This window comes from Excalfactoria chinensis, chromosome 15 (assembly GCF_039878825.1).
Source record: "Excalfactoria chinensis isolate bCotChi1 chromosome 15, bCotChi1.hap2, whole genome shotgun sequence".
Lineage (NCBI taxonomy): Eukaryota > Metazoa > Chordata > Aves > Galliformes > Phasianidae > Excalfactoria > Excalfactoria chinensis.
Window position 1 is genome coordinate 3,018,645 of NC_092839.1, and position 23,354 is coordinate 3,041,998.

At 44.5% G+C, this 23,354-nt stretch overlaps 1 protein-coding gene across 10 annotated transcripts in view; it reads left to right on the top strand.

The window, feature by feature from the left end:
• PTPRT (protein tyrosine phosphatase receptor type T) overlaps nt 1-23,354 on the top strand; it is a 405,976-nt gene that overhangs the window by 274,100 nt on the left and 108,522 nt on the right. The window lies entirely within an intron of this gene.

Below are 23,354 nucleotides of genomic sequence, written 5' to 3' on the forward strand. Positions count from 1 at the left end.
GAAAGTAATGCCTCCTTCTGTGATCTTGACCCACATCAGAGATGGATGTTGGTGAGATGGCAGAGGAGGTTAAACCTTCCCACCAACATTTTGTTGCTGTGTGATGGGTGGCAGCAGAGTAGAAGCCAGTCAAGGTGGTGTTCTCATTGCTTATGAGAGGAGAGGCCAGCATTATGGTTCCTTGGGAAGCTGGTCTGACTGTTGTTTTTGTTGCAAGCATGTTAGACCTGGGACTTCTAACTATGGTCCTGCTATCCACTGGGTACTATGAGTTTAGTTTTGGGTTTAGTTTCCATTCCCTACTCTCCTCACCAACCGCATTCTTCCTTTTTCTCTCCTCTCCATTCATCACTGTTTCTCTGCTTTCTGTGTCACCCAGGTGGTATCACCGAGGGCAAGGCTGGGACAGCTTCAGGAGGTGCTGGCAGCTGCTGAGTTTTGGTATCAGGGAAGGGTTGCTGAGGTTCCTTGCTCCTCTCTTTGTACTCCAGCTGCTCTTTGAAAAGCAGCTTAGGGCAAGGCAGGCTCTTGACTTGGAAAATAAGTACAAATGGATAGTTCAGTGTTTGCATCACTAAGAAATCTAGTCTTAAAAGTGTGGGTTACTGTAATAGCTAGGACTGATATTTTTATCTATAAATGTGGCACAGTGTGGTTCTCGCTGCTGTTGCTTTGTGATGTATGGCACGCAGACCAGCTGAAAGTGATGTTGCTGTTCCTCCTTTGTTGGTTTGGGGTTTTGTTCATTGCCCACAGCTTTCACTACAGCGAGTGCAGCAAGGCTCTGAGAGACGTTAGGCAGCGCTTTTGGCATCAGGAGCAAACTGAGGAGCAAGCTTAGGGGTTGAATAACTGCCTCAATTCTGCAGTCCTATCAAAGCAATTTCTATAGTTGTCATTTTCTGCTATTAAACTGAACAATGAGGCTCTCCAATAAAATCATATGAAATAGCAGCTCATTAAAAACTCTCTTTAATATATAGCATGCTAATTAATGTCAGTGGGGTGCAAGCTTGAATGGCAGAACAGACTATAATGTTTAGAAAGTATGTAAAATAAAAGAAGATATTTTATCATTAATGACCTTTTAGTAAACCTAATGAAATCCTTAATGGCCTGAATACATTACCAAGGCACTCCCAATTGCTTTGTTACCTACTCCATTCTTTCTCCCTTTCTCATAGACATTAAATTTAGTTTTATTTATAGAAAACAAAAAGCAATAAAGTCCTGAAGAAATATAAATGGGGAGGAGGAGCCTGAGAATGAGACTTCATAGCCCTAATGATCCTGATCCTGGTGAAGGCTGGGTTATGTTCTGTGTCCGCTCTGCCTGTGGTTTAATTCACTCCCTGTTTGTGTGACTCTTTTGTTTGCAGGGTCTCCCTGGGTTAACTTCTACAGCCATTCCTAGAGCAGTGCTGTGGTTTTTATCCTTTTGTACTAATCATGCCATGCTTTTGCAGTGTGTAAATTAAGGGACTTTATTCTTCAGGGCTTTTAGTCTGCCACCTCTTGCCAGCCTTAAATGTAAGGCTGCAAAGGCTTGCAGAAACGTCGTTTAACTTTCCCTTAACCCTCTTCCAAAAAACTTAGTTCACGAATGTCAGAGCACAAAAAGCATTTGCTTCCTCACATCTCCTGGATGAAATACACTGGGCTGGGAAGGGACATAAGTAGCAATAATCATCTGGCTTAAACAGAGTTTTAAAACAGAAAATGCTCCCAATCATCCAGTCATGAAATACATTCTTTAGCTCTGAAGTCCAACACTGGAGGGAGATTATTCACTAACCCACTTTTTCCTGTTCATTAGAAGATAACTTTCTTCCTTTTGTGTAACACTTGGCACAATTAACTTAGTCTTGTACCCCCAAATGTCTGAAACTTCCTGATAAGATTGAGACTAATGTCCATCCCAGTAGCAATCCGAATTCACCTGCAGTAGTAATTGTTCCTAAGAAGCACAGGCAGTTGGCAAGTCTTAGAAAAAAGAGCCTATGGCTTGCTGTGTAATCATGTTTCAATCAGCTTTAGAGAACCATGAAATTGATTGTCCTCCTGAGGTACCATACACTTTGGAGCAGATACTGTGCTAGGCAAGTTAATTCCTTATTTGGCTCCAAGCACACAAAAGAGATCTTGCTGCTTCCCCTCCTGTCCTTACAAACCAAGGAGGAAGGGAGCACAAATCACCTTGAAATCAGAATTTGAGAGCATAGCAGCATCAGCTGGCTCTGTTTTGTGTTCCTAATCATCTGGTGAAAATCACGGTGATTTAGGAGAAGGATGCCCAGGCTGTTGGCAGCACACATGGGAGCCTGGATGAATCGCAAAACCGGTGGTGGTGGGGATCAGGTAATGAAAGAGCTACGGGAGTCAGAAAAGTGTGATGGAAAGAAGAGCTGAGCAAATGTCTTGTAATGTAGTATCCTGATGTCCTCTTTGATATTGGAGCCTGCTTCTGTGTACTCCTGGAGCTGCAATAAAGGGATGTGGTGAAGGTATGGTCTTGAGGCAATGAAGCATATTCTCTTTCAGATACCTGTAAAGGTCTGGTTCTGTCCTCAGAGAATCAAATTCTTTTTCAAACTCCATCATTTCAGGAATATATTTGATCCTTCAAAAGGAGTAAAATCCAATGCAAAATGACTCCTCTGTGAACATTCTAGGAGCTCCATCTTATCTTCAGTCCTGTCCCTTGAAGATCTAACACCGGTCGTGTATTTTGTGTGGAACACTTCATCAGGTTCATAGTTCAGTCCAGAATGCTTCTGTCTAGATCCAACTTGTGTTTCAGGATCGATGATCTTTCTCTGGTGCCCATTTTGGCATCTTTTGAGAGTCAGAAATGTGGTCTCATAAACAGCTGGGCGAATTCAGGCCATCACAGTGAGCTCTTGCACAGAACTGCTCCCACACATGGCTGAGTAATGGTAGTTCCAAGCTGTGCTGTCAGAGGGAGCAGCACTAAGGAACTGATATACAATTTGGGTAGCTCATGTATGTGCATGCAAGCCCCAACTTTTCCTGTAGCTTGAAGTACTGTCAGCAGTGCAGTGCCACGTATTGAGTTTTGGATGGTGGTTTGGTTTACAAGGACCAGAAGGGGGTTGTGGTTGTGGAATGATTATTAGCTTGGTTATTGGCTTTGAGAAATGTAAACACAGATCATGAGTGTGAACTCCATCTTCATACAGTCTCGGATGCTGTTTCCTTTAGTGCTGGCTCCTTTTTACTGAGCTAGAAGCCTTTTCTGAGCTATTCTATTTACCATGTCTTTGTGACAGTGTGAAACTTGTATTAAATTCAGAGGAAAACACAATAATGGGTATTCAACACTATTATCTTGCCATGTTCTTGTTTGTGACACAGGCAAATTGGAAATTGTCCTGGTTTTGCAGATTACCCAGACTAAAGTATACATCCTTACCTTGTTCAGAGTGAACAATGTGATGCTATGCGATGTCCATGCTGCTGCTAAGTAGTGCAGCCTGGTAGATACAACTCTTTTGCCGGTTGCTGTCATTTTTTAGTTATTATTTGTCCTGGTTTCAGCTGGTACAGTTAATCTTCTGTGTCTGGTACTGCTGTAGGCTCATTTAGAATAGGGATCAGGATGTTAGTTTAAGGACCTGTATATAAGTTTAGTTGGGAATGAATGGGAAGAAATAGCTGAAGGTCAGCCAAAAGTCATAGTGGTGAAGCTGATGATGGAAAAATGAGGAGAAAGCAGTGGTCTAAGACCACCATAGGCCCCTACTGTGCATGCCCAGAAGGACATTAACATATATTAATGAGTTCTTGGAAAGGAATGAATATGTATGCAATTGAATTGCATATGTGAGACACTGGAGCAGGTTGCCCTGTGAGGTTGGGGATACCCCCTCCGTGGAAGCACTGAAGGCCGTGCTGGAACAACCTGGTCTAGAGGGAGATGTCCCTGCCTGTAGCAGTGGATTGGAACCAGGTGATCTTAAAGGTCCAGCCCATACCATTCTATGATATGTATGTCTTAGCTGTTTAAATGTAGAACTTGAATTCTGAGAGCACACACTTGATTTGTCAGGTCACCTGGTATGTATCCCGAGGAATAAAGGAGTGCTGCTTTCTAACACCACACTGCAGTTGGAAGGTTCTTGGATTCAGCTGACAGTATGATGCATGTTTTGGCTTTAGGAGAAAAAAGGGTGCTGCTGACACACCGATGGTTTAGTTGTTGCTGAACAGCACTGTACAGAGCCAAGGACATTTCAATTCTTCAGCTTCATGCACTGTCCTGTTGTGTGGTGGGGGTGGGGACAGAACTCTGCCTGCTGCCCTGAATTGGCTAGAGGGGTATTTCCTACCATATGACATCATGCAAAAACAGAACAAGAGAGTTCTACCTTTTCTTATTATTATTTTTCCTCCCCTGTCCCACTGATGGGTGGAGTGAAAGGCTGCGTGGTGTTCAGCTGCGTGCCAGGTTAAACCACGACGTATTAAATAAGATCTTCTATATATTGCTTCACTTTTCAAAACAGTTTTTCCTCCTTTCTAAACTTCTCTGTACAGCAGAGCAGATTTCCAGCTAAATAAAACTGTGGCTACTGCCTTAGGAGTGCCAGGGAGAGACAGGTCTGTTGCTGAACTGTCACTGAAGTTCCAACAACCTTGGCTTGGGCAGGAGTAATGAGACGTAGCCCTGGGCTATAAATTGCATTGACTTGGGAACGAGGGGAATTCATTCTGCTTTGCCTGAGGCAAAGGTCTGCTGTGCTGTCAGCCGAGCTTCTCAGCCTCCCAGTTCCTTCTGTCATGGTAATCAGGCACCAGGAAAGCTGCTTCTGAAAGAGTTTTGAGGAAGTCCCTTGTTACCTGCTACTAGTTTAACTTGTGTAATCTCGGCAGCAGCAGCGGAACCACGAGGGGCATCTGCTCCTAGCTGCCTTACTCAGCCTTAAGTACAGGCAAGCAGACCTTGTGGCCGCTTGCAAGCAGTCTCCCCACGAGGAATTCCTTACAGCCACAGCAGTGTGCTAATAGTTGTCATACAAAGAGATGGTACCGGTGAGCCACAGCTGTGTCTACTGCATGAGTATGTTGGTGTTCTGCCACCCTGAGCTCATAAGAAGAAAATGATGATGTGTTTGGTGTTTCTAATGGGAGAAGCATGGTAGCAATGTCATATATATACATACATGCACACAAAGCTGAGATAAAAGAGGAAGCCCTGGTGAAGCTTTTGTGCATGAGAAGAATCCAGATGTGTGGTATAGCCACTGCTTTTTTCACATCATTACATAATTCTTTTAGCAGCTTTACTCCTAAAGGGAGCCATGCACGTCTGTGTCCAAATTATTTGCTGGGTTTTAAAGCTGTGCTGTCTAAACAGAATATCTGTGAGCATAATCCTTAATGATATGCTGGGGGCACACACTGCTGGTGGAAGCCCTGCCTGTGATTAATCAATTAAGAATGAGATAAGCCCAACAGAAGTTCCTCTGTTCTGGTAGACAGTCAGAAACATGCTGAAGCTGGACTTACATCTGGACTTGTTTGCAGTTCCACACAGGATCTTCAGTGTTGTCTCAAGTTAGAAAAACATAGGGGGAAAAAAAGTACTCTGGAAGTTGTTTTGCACAGCAGGTCTTTTAAGAATGAGTGTCTGGTTGTTCTGGAAGTGCCTCTTTGATTGTGCTAATAGTAATATGCCAGAAACCAGCACAGCAGTGTTTGCATGGTCTTTTCCAACAGTCTGTGCATAGGTCTGTGTGTAGTTTATTAGGAGAATGTGTTTTGAATCTGTCTGTGTTATTGGCTGTTTGTAAGCTGAGTCCTTGATGAGATTGGCTGAATTGCCTTCTGGACAGGAGATTGTCAGCACTTTCACAAGTCTGTCCCAAGACTTGCTTGAAATCACATGCCATGCTGGTGTGGATAAGGAAATCAACAGGAAGTCTGAACCAGTAAGCTGGTACTGTTGCGCTGCCTTGGTTGTAAGGAGACCTGTTTGCTGCATGTCCTTAGAGCCGAGTGCTGGCATGTTGTCCCTCAGCACTCACATGTTTGCATCTTGCCCAGTGCAGGCATCTTATTATCTCCCCCCCCACTTCAAAAGCAGAATGAAACAATATAATTGCAAGAGCAGTTAACAGGTCTCTTTTTCAGTCTCCATTCTAACTTCTGGATGTGAAAGATGGAATGTCTTAAAGGAGGGATTAATTCTGCTTTCCTTTTAGTTTCCTTTAGAAAATTTTTGGAGATAGTATGAGCTCCCAAAAACTGAAGGAGGGCAGGCATCAGTTCATGTGTAGAATGCTTTCGTTGGCATCCCCTTCTCACCTGAGGGGATGCGGCATTTGGACAGTGCACCATGTCATGTTTAGCACAGCTTTAGCAATGTGTCAACCTCTAAATTTACTGCTTATAAATATTTCTGCTTATAAACCTTCCTGATTATAAATACTGCCAGCAGCTAGATGCACTGCAATCTGGTACAACCCATTCAGCCTCAGCTGCCCCTCAGAGAGCCTTTATTTTAAAGGAGGTAACAGATGAGGTGACAGAGCTCTGCTCTGAGGTGACACTTGTTTTTTCTGCTTGTCATTGCAAGCAAACAAGCCCCTGGATTTGAACATAGAGGAAGATATGTTGCCTTCTGTTCAACAGCGTTTCTTTTTCACACCGAACTCCCTGGAGTGAAATATGCTTCAGTGGGTGGGAATATTGCTAGGTATCATTGCAGTCTTCTGCTATGAAATGGAACTTAACATCACTGCCTGCTGCATGGAGAAGCCATTGTTAAACATCCCCAGCAGGGTCAATGGATGACCACCAATAGCTGAGGGGTTCCTACCTTATGCTAAGGGGTTTGGAAACTGGGCAGTTGGGTAGATACTGCTTTGTAGCTCAACAACCTGAATTTCTATGCAGCTGTATCTGAGTCTGTTTCTGGAGTGATTTCTGAGGCTCTCACCTTCACTGGCAGAAGATACGCTGTAAGAACAGCCTTGGCTATTATTTCTCTTGGAAGGGGGTTGCATCTACCTCCACGTTCTAGTTAGTTATGATGATAGACTTTTCTAATAAGAGTGGTCTTGAAGTTTGATTGGTTTTGCTTGGCTGTTAACCAAAACTGGCTTTTCTTCTCTTTTTTTTTCTTGGTTTGCAGCTGCAGTCCCTGTCTGGTACCATTGGTACCATTCCTGGGAAACATTACAGCTCCTTTGGCATCTCAGGTGCTGGGTGCTGCAAAGGGGGGCATGAGCAGGGAACCTCATCTTGCATCGAGTTGTTTCTAGCAGCTGTGCTCTCAGGTCTTTGGTTAGTTTTCAGGGTGAAGTTTTCAGGTGAAGATAGAAGCAGTTGTGCTTGGGAGTGAAAAAAGTGAGGAAAAAGCCTCCACGCCTGGTAGGATCTGAAACTACACCAGGTCCTCATTGCTGTAAGAGTGGGAAGAGTGCTCTCTCTGCAGATGAATTTTGTGAGCAGGCCTTGCAGACATCAGAGACTGAAAAATAATGACTTTGTGTCAGAGTGTAGCTTGTGCTCTTGTACTTGCATTACTTCTCTTCCCACTTAGAGTACTCATTGTACCGTACTTCTAAACACGGTACGCGTGTCTAGAATGGAAATGTGTAGCTATATCCTAATTGTGGGAGCAGTGCTTCTTATTTTGGGAGCCATCCTGAGGTTATGATGACATGCTGAATGAATGCAAAGTGGTGCTTTACTGAAGAGTTATTTCAGCTTGGTTTGCTTATGTTAACATTGTAGGGTCAGGCTAATTCCCTGATGGCTGCTTTTTCAGGTTGCATCTTGACTTGTGCAATGCTGTTCCAGGTATGCTGTGATTAGCTGTGTCACACATTTCTTCTGCCCAATAGCCTGTGAATATTTGGACCTGCAGAATGTAAGTTAGGAATGGTGGGTCTCTGTGGATGTCATCTAGGAAGGTGGATACCATTGTTAGGAATGACTGTGAACTGGGGCCTGTCTGGTTCATGGCTTCTTTGTTGGTGCTCTGATCGCTTTGGGTGGAGTTTGAAAGCAGATTCATGGATGAGGTGAGGCCTGCCTGCCCCTGTTATGGGACGTGAGAAGAGCTGCACCCAGCATGGCTCTTACAGTGAGATGTGAACTTTTAGGGCTGGCAGCTGGGGAGAGAGTGGGCTTTTTTGTCCATACCAAGTGCCCAGCTCTGGTACCACTGCAGCTTCAGCAAGGCTTTCCTGTTTGTCTTAGCCGAGGATTTGACTCAGTATTTATTTAACTGACTTAAGTGTAATTTTTATTGAATTCAAGCCATTAAATACAAAAATCCCCAATGTATTTCTAATTTTTAAAACCTGCCTAAAACCAGGATCATAACTGGATCAGCAGGAAGCCGTTTTCTTGAACTTATTGCACTGTGGAAGCTAATAGAAACTTGATGTACTAATCAAAGTACTTGGGTGTGTTTTAAGCTGTGCTGGTTTTGTCCAGAAATGGCTCATTAAAAATGATATTCTTTCTAGAGCTTTAATTATCTAAGTGTGCAAACTAAAATGGGTTTGAGCTTTGGAGACGATCAGAGGAGGAGAAGAGACAATATAAATGTTCATTCTAATTCTTATTTACTTGAAGAATAATTATTTCCTTTGATGCCAAATCACCTTTTCTTCTTCTCTCTCGATCCATGAATTTTCTATCTGCTTACAGAACCTTGGGATTGTACTCCCCACACTTTGCCTCTGTCATTCCACTCTATTAAACTGGCAATTTGTTTGAACACTTCATATTATTCATTAGATTTTTACATTTTTCTCTGGCTTTATTAATTACTGCTTCCTATGAACTGGGTTTGTAGATGTTCCCTTTGCCACTGTGATAATTTGCCTTTGTAAGAGGCTTTTCAGCATTTCATGCCATTTCCCCCATCACAGGGGCTTTCTCCTTGGCTGTAAGATTTACTTTGAATCCTGCTATTGTTTGCCACGGAGCAGTTCCCCCAGAAGCCAGGTTTCCATAAAGCTGTCTGAATTCTGTTTGCATGCTTCCCTGCTGTTAAACAGTGTGTATGCAAAAGGCAAAATGCAAACTTGGGCTGCTCAGACCCCGTTCTGCCTTTGTGGAGTGATTGCTTCTATCAAATCCTTAACTCCTGGAGCATGTATGTGCAAATGGAAACTGACTCATGTCCCGTGTAAGCATTTAGTCTAGTGAGATCAGTACTTTGCATGTTTGCCCAGCGTGCTGCTCACATAGCCTGCTTGTGGAGACTGCATCTCCAATGGATTTGTTTGTGGTGCGATGGAGTAATGGCAGGATGTAAAGTGTGCTGAAGGCAAGAGAATGCAGTGTGCTTTTCTTCTGGTTTCTTACACTCATTTATTGAAATCACATTTTTTTGTAGACAGAAACGCTTCGCAGTGAGATGCTCCAGAAGAAGTAGGCTTGTTGAGTTGATGTTGGGGTTGCATAACTACATCCCAGCTGGTGGCAGTGGGAGCACATAGGAAGCTGCTCCTTGCCACAGCCTAGGGATGGAAATGCTGTTCTGGGCCATCGGTGCCCACCTGGTCCTGCTGGCACTCAGCTGAGTTCCCATCACTCTGGCTGGAGAGATCCTGGTACTGAGTGGAGGCAGAGCATTTAGGTCAGAAAACGTTGCCCTGTTGAGATCTCTGATGTTCTCTGAAACTGTTGTAATCTCTGCAGTAATTTATGCCCCATCACTGGAGACACTGAAGGTCAGGGGACAGGACTCCGAGCATCTGATGGAACAATGGGTGGCCCTGTTCATTGCAGAGAAGTTGGGCCTTCAAGGGTCCTTTCCCACTGGAGTGATTCTGTGATAACATTCAAATCTGAAGTTTGAGAAACACTGGACCTGCAAGACTTAAACATGGAGAGTGGCTTCCCTTAGCAAGTGGCTTTGATTGGATCATTTGATCAGTGCTTACTGATCTTGCTGGGACTGATGTATATGCTCAGGTGGCCTCGCTGGGAACCTGAGCTCACTGAGAAAGGTTCTCATTTACTCTCGTTTCCTCTGGCAAAAACCTGGGTGAAAGCCCCATGAGGACAAAAGCAGCTGAGGAGGAGGGGTCCCGGTGCACCCCACAGCCACAGCACTGCTTCATTGCTTGGGAGGGACAGAGTGGGTAGGAAGGATCAGACTGCTCCAAATTAAAAAGGGGGAGAAGCTGCTCTTGAAGTGCAAAAGGATTGAGTTATCACAGCGCAAAGCCTTATGACGGATTGGTTTTTCTCTTGCTGATCATAAACCGAGGGAGTCAGTGCAGAGCAGTGCAGCTTGCTAATTCACTTAGCAGGGTGAGTTGCACCAGTCTGTGTCTGTATGCATGAAATATATCAAGACATGCTTAGACTGCTGTGTCTTTAGGCAACATCTTTCATGCAAATCATGGCTTTTTTTTTTATTCCCCCAATAAATTACCCTTAATTTGAATCAATATAAAAACTGCCTTTCCATTACTGTGTGATGACACTCTCCCGTTCCCCAGTGAATTCATAAATCTGTTTCACTTTCAAACCTCCAAATTATTTTAATAAGAAACAAGGAGAAGCAGCATAAACTTAAGTTTTCAGCGTGACTTTTCAGGCCCAGGTGTCTGCACTCCAGTTTGTCACATCTTGATACTAACCTACTCATGTCATATGCTTAGGAGCCAAAGCTGAGCCAGTCAAGTTTGCATTCTCATTATTGCTATTCAGAGTCTGAATGCTTGCTGGTAAAAAAGGCACAAATATTGCATGGAGTCCAGGAACAGCTGCTCAATCCATTTGAGATTGCTGCAAAGCATAATTCAAGATGTTACTGCAAGATCATTTTTCTTCTATAGAACGATGTGCTGTTCTTTCAGGGTAAGTTTAGGTAGCACCCACCAGACATTCCCACTATGTGTTAGGTATGGCTAAATGTGGTGTTTCCATTTCTTTTTCCGTGCCTATTGCCTTCTTTCAGCTGATGGGATAGATTGAGAGAGCACACGACGTGTCTGCAAAATCTGGAAATGAAGCTAAAATATGGCACAAAATACTGTACTCAGCTTTGATGTGTTCAGGAAGAAGTGATCATTCTTATGCTATTTGCAGTTGAACCTTGCAGGCTTTAAGAGTGAAACTGTGAATCAACCGAGACTGGAAGAATTTCTAGGCCTACATTAGCCAAGAGCTTTCTGCATGTTTGTATTGATGTTACTGCAGCTCAGGCTGGGAGACTTGTAGATGTGTAGCTTTGGTATTGTTGTCATTTAGGTTCTTGAATCCCGTGGTTGCTGTGGCAATGTGTACGCACTCTCCCTAGTTTTGATTTGTAGAAGCCCCTGGCCTAATGCCTTCCCTGGAATTTTGTTAAGATGGAGTCTGAGACCTCAGTACAGCAAATTAAACTACTATGACTTGTTTGATAGGTGGAGGTGAGGGTACATCGGGCAGTTCTACCAAGCACCTGTGGGTCAGTGTCTCTTCCTTGTGTGCCTGTAGGCACAGTGCTGCATGCAGTGCCTGGGTTCTGCTTGCCTTGTGTTCCCACTGTAGGAGGAATGGCTTAGAGTGATGGGTTTGAAAAATACAGGACAGTGTGTGAGAGAGAGAAGTAAAAGAGGCCTTCAATACCTTCAGCAGAGAACCCACTCTTGTGTTCTCTGCTTTTCCAGTTTTGCTTTTTAATTGAAATCTAACGAGGTCCATTTTGAAAAGTGCCAGCATCCTTCAAGTCTGTTTTTAGTGTGTGATTCCCAGTGTGCAGAGCTGAAGTCTACATCTGCAGCAGTTAACCTTGCTTACCTCCTCGCGATGACAAGCTAAAAGCTGTTGGCTTCCTCCCTGCCACCTGCTCCAGCTCTGTGTCCAGACATTGACACAGCAGTGATGTTGGCACTGTGGCTTCTCCCGGCCCTTTGTGACAATGTCATGGAGAAGCCAAGCTGTCTTCTTTCAGTTCTGGCTTTTCCAAACACTTTTGTGTGTAAAAAAGGAGTAGGAGATAGTGATGCAAGTTCCAATTGGTGCCAATGGAGAACAGGTGGAGGACTCTGAGCAAAGGACCAGGAATGAAGGCAGAGCTCCTATTTGTAAAGCAGAGTTGGAGTTGGCCAAAGTCAGCTGGCTGCTTGGTGCTTGATTTTCCAGCTCATTGGTGAAAGGGGAAGAAGCAAAGCTGGGTTATCCTAAGGGGGCAGGTGGAGGAGTAAATTAGTCTATTTTAAACTTCATCTTTTGAGATTCTTCTAATGGTGATGCCTTTTAATGTAGCCTAAAAGAGTCCCAAGAATCTTTGGTGCATCAGGAGGAATAGGTCATAAGAAAGAGGGGTGAAAGGAACGCTGCCTGGAGTGCTGCTGCCAAACAAAGAAAAGGGGATGGAGCTGATCTCGTGTTTTTTCAGATGAGCACCATTTATGTTTGGCAATAAGGGACAATGACTGTATTCATACAGACGATGCAAAATGAGAATCCAATGAAGGGTTGTGATAGGAAATAAATGTTTCTTTGCTTCCATTTTGAATACAAGTACTGGCAAGAGTGATGGAGTACAGCAAGTGTGTTCCACCAGGAGTTTTGCAAAGCATTTAGAAGTGCAGCAGAAGTGTTACCATGTGGATTGTAAGTTGACTACAGGACCGTAAGATCCAGATTGGAGCTGGGAGGCATCTGGAGATCATTCAATCCTCTGGTCTCCAGAATATGCACTTAGGAAACAAAATAACACAGCTACAACCAAAGCTTTCCAGTGTAAAATACTCCATATCTACAATGCAGTTATTTCTGGGCACTGGGGGACCACGCTGCTTCCTTTGGCTTCAGGCCCTCAAACACGATCTCCATAGTGAGGTTGCCATGTGCCTTTGCCCTCTGCATAGAGTGTTAAGTGATTCAATGAGACGTGCCCATTTTCAGCTAATGCACAGCTCTGAGACCCCTCAGTGTGGAAAGTCACTTAAACATCAAAATGTTCATTTTTTGTAGGAGCTTTTAACTTGCTTTACACACAGTGTGCTTTATAGCCTGTGGCTTTTGTGGAAATGCAGTTCAGGTGAATGATCCAGGAAACTTACTGCAGCAAACCTGGCTGGGGAAGACCAGGAGTTGGATTTCATTCATGTAGCACCTATTGCACCTGCAAAAAATACAACACAGGTATATCCTCTCGTGCTTTTATGTCTTGAGGAACAAGCAATGTTGCTTCTTCAAGGTTGCTTCTCCAGCTCTCTCCTGACTTTGGGCTCTCCCCAGGACATCAGAAAATTAGGCCCAGCATTTATTCAAGAGGAAACGGGCAACAGAGACTTTGTTCAGTGAGAGTCACAAACAGTCTGTGCACAAATGAAAGCCCTCTGGGTATGAATGCTATGAAGTCTCTTTAAAGGCCCTGGTGTCTCTGTTTTCTTTTTGATGGAAGATTTGGACTAGTGTGGAAAGCAAAATCATGGGGTGAAGCCTCATGGCCTTGAGTGAGAGCAGGAACTTTGCAGCTGGGGAGGGTGTTGTGCAGGTGATTGGAATTCATGTTTGTAAGGGAGCTGAATGGCTTTTTTCAAATGAGAGCATAGGGGAAATCCTTTAGGGTTTGGATGGTATAAATCGTGTATTTTGATGAGATGTAGGAAGATTGTCAGAAAAGATTTTGGGCTGAGGAGCAGCAGGCTGTTTATCTCACAGATTCAGCTCCTGTACAGCTCTGCAGTGGTGGTAATGGGGGCAGAGAGGCACACACCTCTGCTCCATGGGCACCTCATATCTGGGGGTGTGCCCAGCTGCAATGCTGCTGCCTTATCTTCATGCAGCTGCAGGGCTTCCTAAAGCTGTACCCCAGGGCTCTCCCTGTGCAACTGGCACAAGGTGTGCAGCTCACAGATAGTCCCTGTTTTGGTTCCATCCCCACTTTGGGAAGCATGGGCTGTGCTCCCAGCATAGATCTGCATTTGGGTGCATCTCCTGTATTCCTTCCCATTTCCCAGCTCTGTGCCCTTACGTCTGTGGCTCTGTTCTAGCAGGATGGGACCAGCAGGTGCAGCCTTCTGCTGACAGCCACATGGGTTGCTGGGTAGTATTCCTGAGCACTTCACCTTGTCTACCTTGGCAAAGTTACTCAGGAAAATATGTTCGGTCTTGCTAAAAATACTGTTATGCAAGGCAGCATCTTAACCACTGCATCCCAAGCAAATACTTTGCATAGAAAAATTTATGTTCTTTGCTCTGTGTTATCTGGCTGGAAAAGCTGACCGGTTTTCTGCTAAAAGCAACTTGGCTTTTTTTTGCTGTCCAAAGCAGTTCGGGTGGGTTTATTTGCTTTTACTCAGAAATGTTTAAACAGGGATTCTAATGTTGGCTTCAAGAGGAAGAAGTTCTGGCCCTGTTATTTATGGCAGGTGTGCATTTGTGGGGGGGGGAACTGGGCTGTGCTCCTTTCTGCATTGTAAGGCTGAATTGTAACAGATTGACCTGGAACAGTTTCCAGAATCTTTGTGACCAGCCAGCGTATATCGTGGGGAATTGTGCTGGATGGGGAGTGGGAAGGTGTTAATTTAAAACATAGGAAAATGGGCACGGAAATTGCACAGCCTATTTCTGGCCTTCACTTACTGTGTGTGGTTTTCTTATCTCCCTGGTGAGGAAAATGCAAAGGTGGGACAGCTGATGGCATAACTAGAGAGGGAGCTGTATAAACTGCAGCCACTGCCTTTGTTATTAACAGACCATGCAAAAGAAAAATAGGCATACCTTCTGTCTTAATGCATTCTGCCTTCCTGGCATGCTACGGGAAGCTCATGTTGGGAAGTTAGTAGCATCAGGAGAACTTGGGTAGGTACAGGCATGCAGGTTATTGGATGAGCAGCAGAGCACAGCAAGCCTTATGCCTTTTGTTCGTGTGTAATTGGAACCTGAGATGCTGGTGTTTAAGTTCTGTGCTATGTCAGAAAACAAAGATGCAGGCTGTAAGAGGAGCACCAGGCAGCCAGTGTGGGGAAAATGGAGTTTGATTTATGGTGCTGGCCTGAGAGAAACTGCAGGGGTCCGGGGTAGTGCTGGTTTATGGGTGAGTTCTGGTCGTTAGTGCCGATTCCTTCTTTTAAGGTCATTTTTTACTATTTTGTGTGTGTGACTTTTCATAGGTTGGTGCATCTTATCCTAACAGAGCAGCTCTGGGCTTGATTCACTTATCCATCTCCTTTTGAGATGAGCACGTGGCCATGCACTTATGTGCCTTTAGCAGTAAAGGAAGATAAATATGTATTTGAGTAGATTGCTGGGCTCAAAGTGTTTGCTTAGGTGCTTCCAGCTTGTATGTTGTACCAAACATCCTCGTTGTCAGCTGGTGAGACACTGCTGGTTGGTATTCAGCTGTGCAGTTGCTCTTCTTGCTGCTTTTGTTCAGTGTGAATGTCACCAAGGCCTTAGCAGAGCTTCCCATAGCCTGGTAGGGGGCTTAAGCTGTGATCTGACCAACATGTGTATCTCTGGCTTGTGTTAGCCATATTATCCATTGCAGGGCTCATCTTTTTAGAGGAGCTGTGGACTCAGTTTGAATAAGCTGATCTGACGCATTTTCCCCCCTCTGCCTCCTAAGTGATGCCCCATTTCAATGAGATGGTGTTTTGTGAAATAAATTGAGGGTTTACCATTAGTTGCTGTTCCTTGCCCGTGGTGCAGGCATGCTCTGCAGCATCTCAGGGTGGCACACCTGGATGGGGATTGGTCCTTCATGCTCCCTTCAGGGAAGCAAACACCTCTTCTGACACATGTGGAAATGGAAATCTGTGCTCTGTCTCATGGACTGCTCTTTGCTCTTGGGTCACAGCTGATGGTGACACTACTTTGTAACTTGCTCCCTGTATTGCAGGGCCCACTTAAAATGCCTGGGAGCTGTCTGTGCTGTGCTGCTGAGGATGGTCCTGAGCAAGAGGCTCTGAGATGAAAGGAGCCGATTTTCATTCCTAACTAAATTCCAGGCAGAGGTGTTGGGCTGTCAGGTTTGAATTCAGCTGTGCTAATTGTTGATATTCAGCTTAATCCCTGATTCCAGGAGATGTCACTGAAGAGGACAGGGCAATTAATTCATCACAGCTTAGCCTGGCGTGCAGTGACTGGGGAGAAGCCAGCTCCAGCTCATTGGGCCGAGCTATGTAAGGGATGCATGTCATTTTAGGAGCATTTTGATAATCCTTTTGTAGTCAGTTCCAGCTCGAAGGTAGGAGGGGAACCTATGGTTGGGACTGGTCATTTCTTGTTCTTCTTTCAGATTGTAATGCAGGCTGCTTTTGATGTTAGATATTTTATGTTACACACTCAGATTCAAAATGACGTGTTTCAGGAAGTCGGGTTAACACAGCAGAGCAATCCAGTTATGGTATGAGCTGGTATCTGTGAGGTCAGTGATTCCTGAAGTGGTATCACACGAGATGCTCAGGAGGCAGCTTCACCTATACCCTGCTGACCCCAACTAAACTGAAAGGTACCATCTAGGAGACGCTGTCAGCTGGAGCTGGTTTCCTTCTACACACAGTTAACTTGTAAAGCACATGGCTTCTTAACACCTGGCTTGAGGAGCACTGCTTCCCTCAGGCAGTGACTCAGGAAATGAAGGAAATGTTCTAATAACTTTGAGTTCAAGGATATTTGTCAGACTTTAGTGCCTTGGTTTGTTTGTGTTTATTTTTGGGAAACAGGGGAAAAATGAAATTTGCTTGTAGGCTTTATTAGAGCATAGAGTGGAATATGTAAAGCAAGATTAAAAATGAAATAGCCTATTGTTTCCCAAGGTACTTTCAAGCATGAGGCTTCTCAGCTGCTTCCCCTCCCATCCATCTGCAGGCACAGCGCTGATATCCCACCCCTTTTCTCTCTGCACTCCTGACTTGTGTAAGGAATTCTAGTCCTGGACATTTTGTCCGCAACAAACTTTTCTCATCAGTCTGGGGAATGCTGTGCCAGCCCTGTTGTGGGATGGAAGCCAGAGTATGAAGGAGTGCGGGGATGTGGCTGCCTGCAGGTGGGGGAAGCTGCTGCTCTGGGGTAGGGATGGGGCTCATGGACAAATAAAGGACCCGTGGATAAATTCCAATTCCAGGCCTTGTTTCTGAAGCCAGGGGTTGAAAAAGCAATAATAATCCAAGAAAAGCTTCCTTTTTTTTTGGCTCAGCAGGGGTGTAGGGCACAGTCAGGGATGTCCCTGCTGAGGCTGGTACCTCCGTATGTGGTGGGTTTGTTGTACCTTTAGGTCTCTCCATAGCAAGAAGCAGGCTCTGAGCTGGAATGCTGCTAGCTGAAAAAGTGAATATGCTGCCAGCTGTCAGCTCCAAGTATGCCCTTGTGGTGGGGGTTGTGTGAGGGAGAATGAGGAGGCAGGATGGGCCGCTTTGTAGGGATGGGGATATAAAACATCAATGGGGATGCAGGGGATAAATGTAATGGATTCATGGGTTTCAGATGCCTTCACTGAATTGCTGTGCAGGCTGTCACAAAAATGGGAAATAGATATATAGAGCTGCATAATGTGTCTACAAAGTAGTGTTTGATTTAACAGCTGTACTTAGCATTTGCATTCCAACAGGCTGCGGTCCCTGAAATCAGAGGGGAAACTTGTGGTCCTAATGGCTGGTGATGAATGTGGTTGTAGGGACCAAGTTTTGCTCATGGACATTAATTAATTCTATATGACATTTAACATAAAGTGATGTGTAGCGTTGTATTGGTTTCAGGGAGAAGGACCGTATGAACATGTTTTTGCCTTGACTGACAAGCTCTCAATCCTGAGACATCAGAGTTTGCTGCCCTCAGATTTAAGGTTATTGCACATGAAATCCTAATAACTTCATTATTCATCAGTGTGAGAGCTTACCTGAATGTGCTGATGTACAGGAAGATCAAATGGATACAACAGCCACGGCTTGAGCAGAATATCTCCCTGTTAATTTATTTAAGAGGATTAAAGAGAATCTAAACAACCATCCAGGGCTCCCAGGGGGCTTAGTGCACAGTACTGCAGGGCAAGAAGGGCCATTACAACAAAGTGATGACATCTTTATCATGATTTATTGTTATATTGAGCTCAGGTCCTCACGACTGTGCCACAATGCATCCTTCCAAGGAATGTCTAAACCCAAAGGGTAATTGATCACATCCCTTGATGGTCTGTTTTGCTGTTTAATTACCATGTTCTTAACAGTACAAACCCTACAGGGTAAACTTTTTGGCCTCCAGTTTTCAGCTGTTCTTCTCCTTACTGGTGTTATGTATGATAATACAGATGGACCCCCATGGTAATACACTCCAGCATTACAGTGCCTTTTTGCTTGGTGTGGACACACAGTTGCCCGTACATCTGAGAGGGCTGGAAAAATCACACAAGTTAAGAATGAATTTGTTACACTTATAATTATGTGTTTCCTTCTGAAGAAAGATTTGCAGTGGAGAACAGCCCCATGCTTCCTAGTTCATTTACTCTCTCTGCTGTGGTCTTTCCTTTGAGGATGGAAGTCTTACATCGTAATAGAAGTTTTACAGTCAGATGATGACAGCTAGTAAAGCATTCACTTCTCCCCAGCAAATTGTGTTAAATTAGGCGGTGTGAAGGAGGAGAGAGCTGTGCTCTCAGTGTTATGTCTTCATTCTGTGGCTGCTAACACAGTGTTTGGTCAGTGATTTCAAGGGGCTGCTGTTCTGAACTTTAAATTGTATAAAACACGGAGTAGAATGGAGTAAACTGGGGAGCTGCTGGTTGGTGGGGCTGGGAGCACTGGTGTAGGTTGGATGTCTGCTTAAATAACAAGGAGTGAGCTCAGTAACCATCCTGTTTCTGACACTGACCTGTTGTGGTTTATTCTCCACAGAATTTTGATTCTCCTATCACAGCAGGTATGTCACTAAACAGTTGGAAATCAGCTAAACTGGAAAGTGTCAGAAAGAATTTATTCTGTTGATGTGTCCTACGTTTTATCCATGAGGAATCTGGACTGGCCTGGCCACATTTGGCTGTTTGGATGGACGCTGAGCTGAGCAAAGTCTGGTGTATTCTGTGCACCCTGAGGATGTCCCTGCTGTCTGGGGGGGCTCATCCTTCTGCTGTCTGGGGGGGCTCATCCTCCTGCTGTGCTGCGAACGTGGCTCTTATCTCCCTGAGTTCCTCTGCCTTCTGATCTTTTGATTACTTCCAATGTACTGCTTCAGTTTAAGAAACATTTCCTAATGCTGAAAGCGAAAGGAAGATTTAGGATCTATTTGTCTGTTTCTTGGTCTCACTGTGCCGTAGCCTGGACTGGCGTTTGCTGTGATCACAACAGCAGCAGTGTTGGCCCCTAAAATTTCTCCTTGAGACCACTGAGTCACCCAGGAGCCCAAAGGTAAATTGCAAACAACGCCTGCAAACTCAAGGCAGCCACTGCAGTGAGTGTGGGGGGGTGGCTTTCAGAGGGCGACAGCTGTCTGCTGTGCAGGAGATAACTGGGGAGCTGGTTAAAAAACATCGAGCTTCAGTCTTGTGAGACGTTTCCTCCTTTCCTTATTTGCATTTATTCTGCATCAGAGTCAAAACAAATATTTTCAATATTTTCAATCAAAGTGAAATTCTTCCTTTTTTTTTTTTTTTTTTTTGAGCCTCTTGTTGTTTGTTTTCTGTCTAGGTTTTAAAATGTTTAATTTTATTGTCTGGGTTTCTTTTGCAGAACACAGCAGCGTGATGTGACACGGCTTGTCTTTTAAAATAGATTATTTTAAAATAATTTGGAGCAGCTGTTGTCTGGTGATTGAGTCATATCATTTTCTTAGATTAGAATCTCTTGTTTATTTTGTAATGAAATGGTTTGACACTCGGAACAAGAAATGAAGATAAATAGTCAGCATACCAGCGAGGAGAAGCAGGTGCTTATTTCAGCAGCCTTCTTATTCTAGGAAATGCCATATTTCTTCTCTACGCATGTTTCAGTGCATGTTAAAGCGGCTCCTATGGAGTCACAAATTTCCATGGTTTCTTGTTGAAAAAATGTTCTACGTTTGATTCTCTGAAATTTCTCCTCCCTCAGAACTTTGCATCAATTCAGGGGAAGGGTGGGATCTCTCAGTGCCTGCTCACCTCACCACCAGCTGATCTATGTGCAGATGATTTGCAGCTCTGCTCTGTCAGCCTCTCATACATTGTGGTGCACGACCGAGCTGACAAACACTCTGGATTTAGGATGGGATTGCAGTGTGTTGTTGTTTTCTTCCATCTACAGGCAAGAATCCTTAGAGAAACATGGGGATGGGAACGCAGTCACTGCCTGCAGGAGCTTTTCTCATCAGGATGCTTTGCTGACAGGTTTATTCATGGGCAGAATACACTGATGCCTTCAGAAAAGTAGCGGTGATGCATGTACGCTTTGCAAAAACAAACTCCATCCACTTACTTATACATGAAACCCAATTTATAACTGATACATTACAGCAACTTTTTGTTCTGTAAGGAAGCACAGATGCATGCTATAGCACATTGCAGATGTTTCTGGTGAAGAAATAAGTAAGCTTCCACAACTAGAGATTATCCTGGCTGCGAGAAGTGTATGGTGAGCCTGGGGCCTGAGCAGTGGGGCTGTGGGGTGGCCAGCAGCAAGCAGCCCGGCTGGCGCAGAAGGGAAAAATGATTCTGCTTTATTCTGAGCTGAGAGAGAGTTTGCCTCCTTTTCCAAATAGCGCTCTGTTTTTGGGGCCACTTCACATTTCACCTGTGATTTTGCTGCTTAACCATCAGCACTCAGCAGTTATGGAAATGCATAGAAGCCCTCAACCTCAAAAATGTTCATGTGGAGGAGTGTAATAGCCCTCATTTTATAAATGGCAAAACGGAGGCTCAGAGAATATGGCTGTGAAGGAGGCCATCAGCAGAGCTAGGAGCACAGCTGTACTCAGGCCCACAAAACCTCCCTCACCACATCATTCTTACTGTGGGCAGCTGAGAAGAGCTCGAGCCTTGCTCTTGTATGAGCACTGAAATCATACAATCATATACTTAGTGATGTTGGAAAAGGCCATTAGGATCGCCAAGTCCAACCCCAAACCATCCCTCAGTGCCACATCTCCGCAGATCTGGAGCAGCTCCAGGGATGGGGACCCCACCACCTCCCTGGGCAGCTGTTCCACTGCATCACCACTGTTTTGGATAAGAAATTTCTTCTGACATCCAATCTGAACGAGGTAACAAGCTGTGTCTGCTGGCACAGCTACGCTTACCTGTCTGTTGTTTCTGCCCATGGGCTGCGTGCTGCAGAGCCATGCACACACTGGCAGTTTTGTACTACAGTTTTTGTTTCCCTTCTCCCTGTTCCCATATAAAACTTGTTATGTTCTGGGTACAAGGACTGTTCTCACTTACCTGGCTTAGTAAGGTTCACATCTGTGTGAATGGGGTCTGTGGCAGGAACCATCTTGCAGTTTGGTTATGTCAGGAATGTGTCTTTACCGCAGTTTACATGTCCTTAGAAGAACTCATTTGGGGCGGTGACTGATGCGAGTCAATGATCTTTATGAACGTTGGCCCAAGCTGTAAACTCAATCTTAGATGTGTTCTCTCAAGTGCTGTTTTCTCCTTCCCACTTTTTTATGAGTTGAACCCATGCTGGTTTAAGATCCCTTGTGCTCTTTTAGTGAGCAGCAAGCCTCCCCCTCTTTTTATTTCAGTGATTTTCCTTGTTGTTAGTTTTTTCATCTCTCTCAAAAACATTTTTACCCACTTGCCTTTAGGGGATACGCATGTATATTGATGAAGAAAAATAACCCATTTTGTACTAACTTTAGGACTGGTAAAGGTAAGCGAGTGCATTTATTTAAATGCAGATTGAGGACAGTTTCATCTTCCACTTTCATTTATGGCCTTCTGAGCAGCGTGTTGGCAAACAAACAGCCCTGGCTTTGCAGAGGGCACCCCATGAGCGTGGTGCCCGGTGCCTTTGTGGATGTTCCTCATCATTTTCCCAAGCTCCCCATTATTTCCTTCTGCAGAAGCACGTGGAATTGTTACTGCTTTAACACTCTATTTACAAACAGAGCGTATGGACTGCAGCAGTTCATTCCTAATAAACACCACGCATGCATTTTTCATTCTGGAGTTTGCTGTGGCCTTGGCTGGGTCACATCTCTTTGTTTAAGGTCTTTGATCCCATTCAGGTTCTGCAGGTAGAGGTGCACAGGTGCTGTTCAATCCAGGTGCCACAGCAGTGCCTCATGTGCACCTCACCGTGCCTGAGGACAAGGAGCAGGACTAAGCATTTCTCCCCCTGCATTTAATTGCCTTGTTTTAATGATCACTGCGCCAAGTTCTGTCTCTTTCTCAGGTCTCCAGCATGCAATAAAAATTTAAAAGCCAGTTGTAATTCCTGGGAAAGTTAGCAGGTTTGCAATGGAATCGCCTGCAAGCTGCTTATTTATAATTCCTTTTTTATCCTGTTCCTATTAAAGCCCCATCTTCTAAATATTGTTTATTTATTTTTCCTCTGAACTGAACATTTTCCTCCTGTCACAAGACGAGCAACTTAGAAATTTTCAAAGACTCGTTCAGCAAAGCTGGGAATGAGATTTTCATGGAGTCCTCCATAAAATATTGAAGACTTCATATATTAACATACATTGATTTATTCATAGTGTTTCATTACAAATAAGCGAGGATCCCATAATATAAGGAAAGGTTAGGAGAGCAGCGGAGCGCGTTATATTATATTGACAGCTCAGTTGAAATTGAGCTGCCTCTGGATTGAATTTGGAGGGTGAGGGAGGAATTGGCTGGTAAATAAGTCATGAGCTTTCCTTGCAAGTGTCTGCGTATCAGCGGGGTTGTCGTGGGTAAGCAGAACGGAGCTCAAGCAGAATATCAAAGGTGTGTGTTCAGCCTGGGTTTCCCTGCAGGTGTGTTAGTGGTGCAGAGCATGCGGGGCTGCGGCCCGGCTGGATTGCTCTCAGGTGTGGTGCTGTGTTTGAGCCTGCAGCCCGGGGCTAAAAACAGGGAATTCTATCAGCAACTGTCTTGTGAGCTCAAGGAAAAATGAGTGGGACTGTTGTCTAAAGGCTTGGTGATGTTTATTTCATGTGGACCTGTCATTTAATTTCAGTCTTTCATTTCGGCACGATGTCTTCGGCTTAGGAGAAGAATTCAGACAATTCTGTTGTCAGTAACAGCCTCCCGTTTCTTCTCACAAAACCTGCTGAAAACAACAACTGCTTGGTGGAAAATGTGTCCCTGCGTGCACTGAAAGTTCCCCCTTGTGCTGAGGGGGTCGAATGGGAAATTGACCCAAGAGTTCTGCATGTTGTGCTGTGCTCAGCTGCGGCTGCAGAAGTTTGGGACTGGGGACAAAAAGCAATTCTTGGTGCCTTTTGTTGTACATCACTATGTGCTG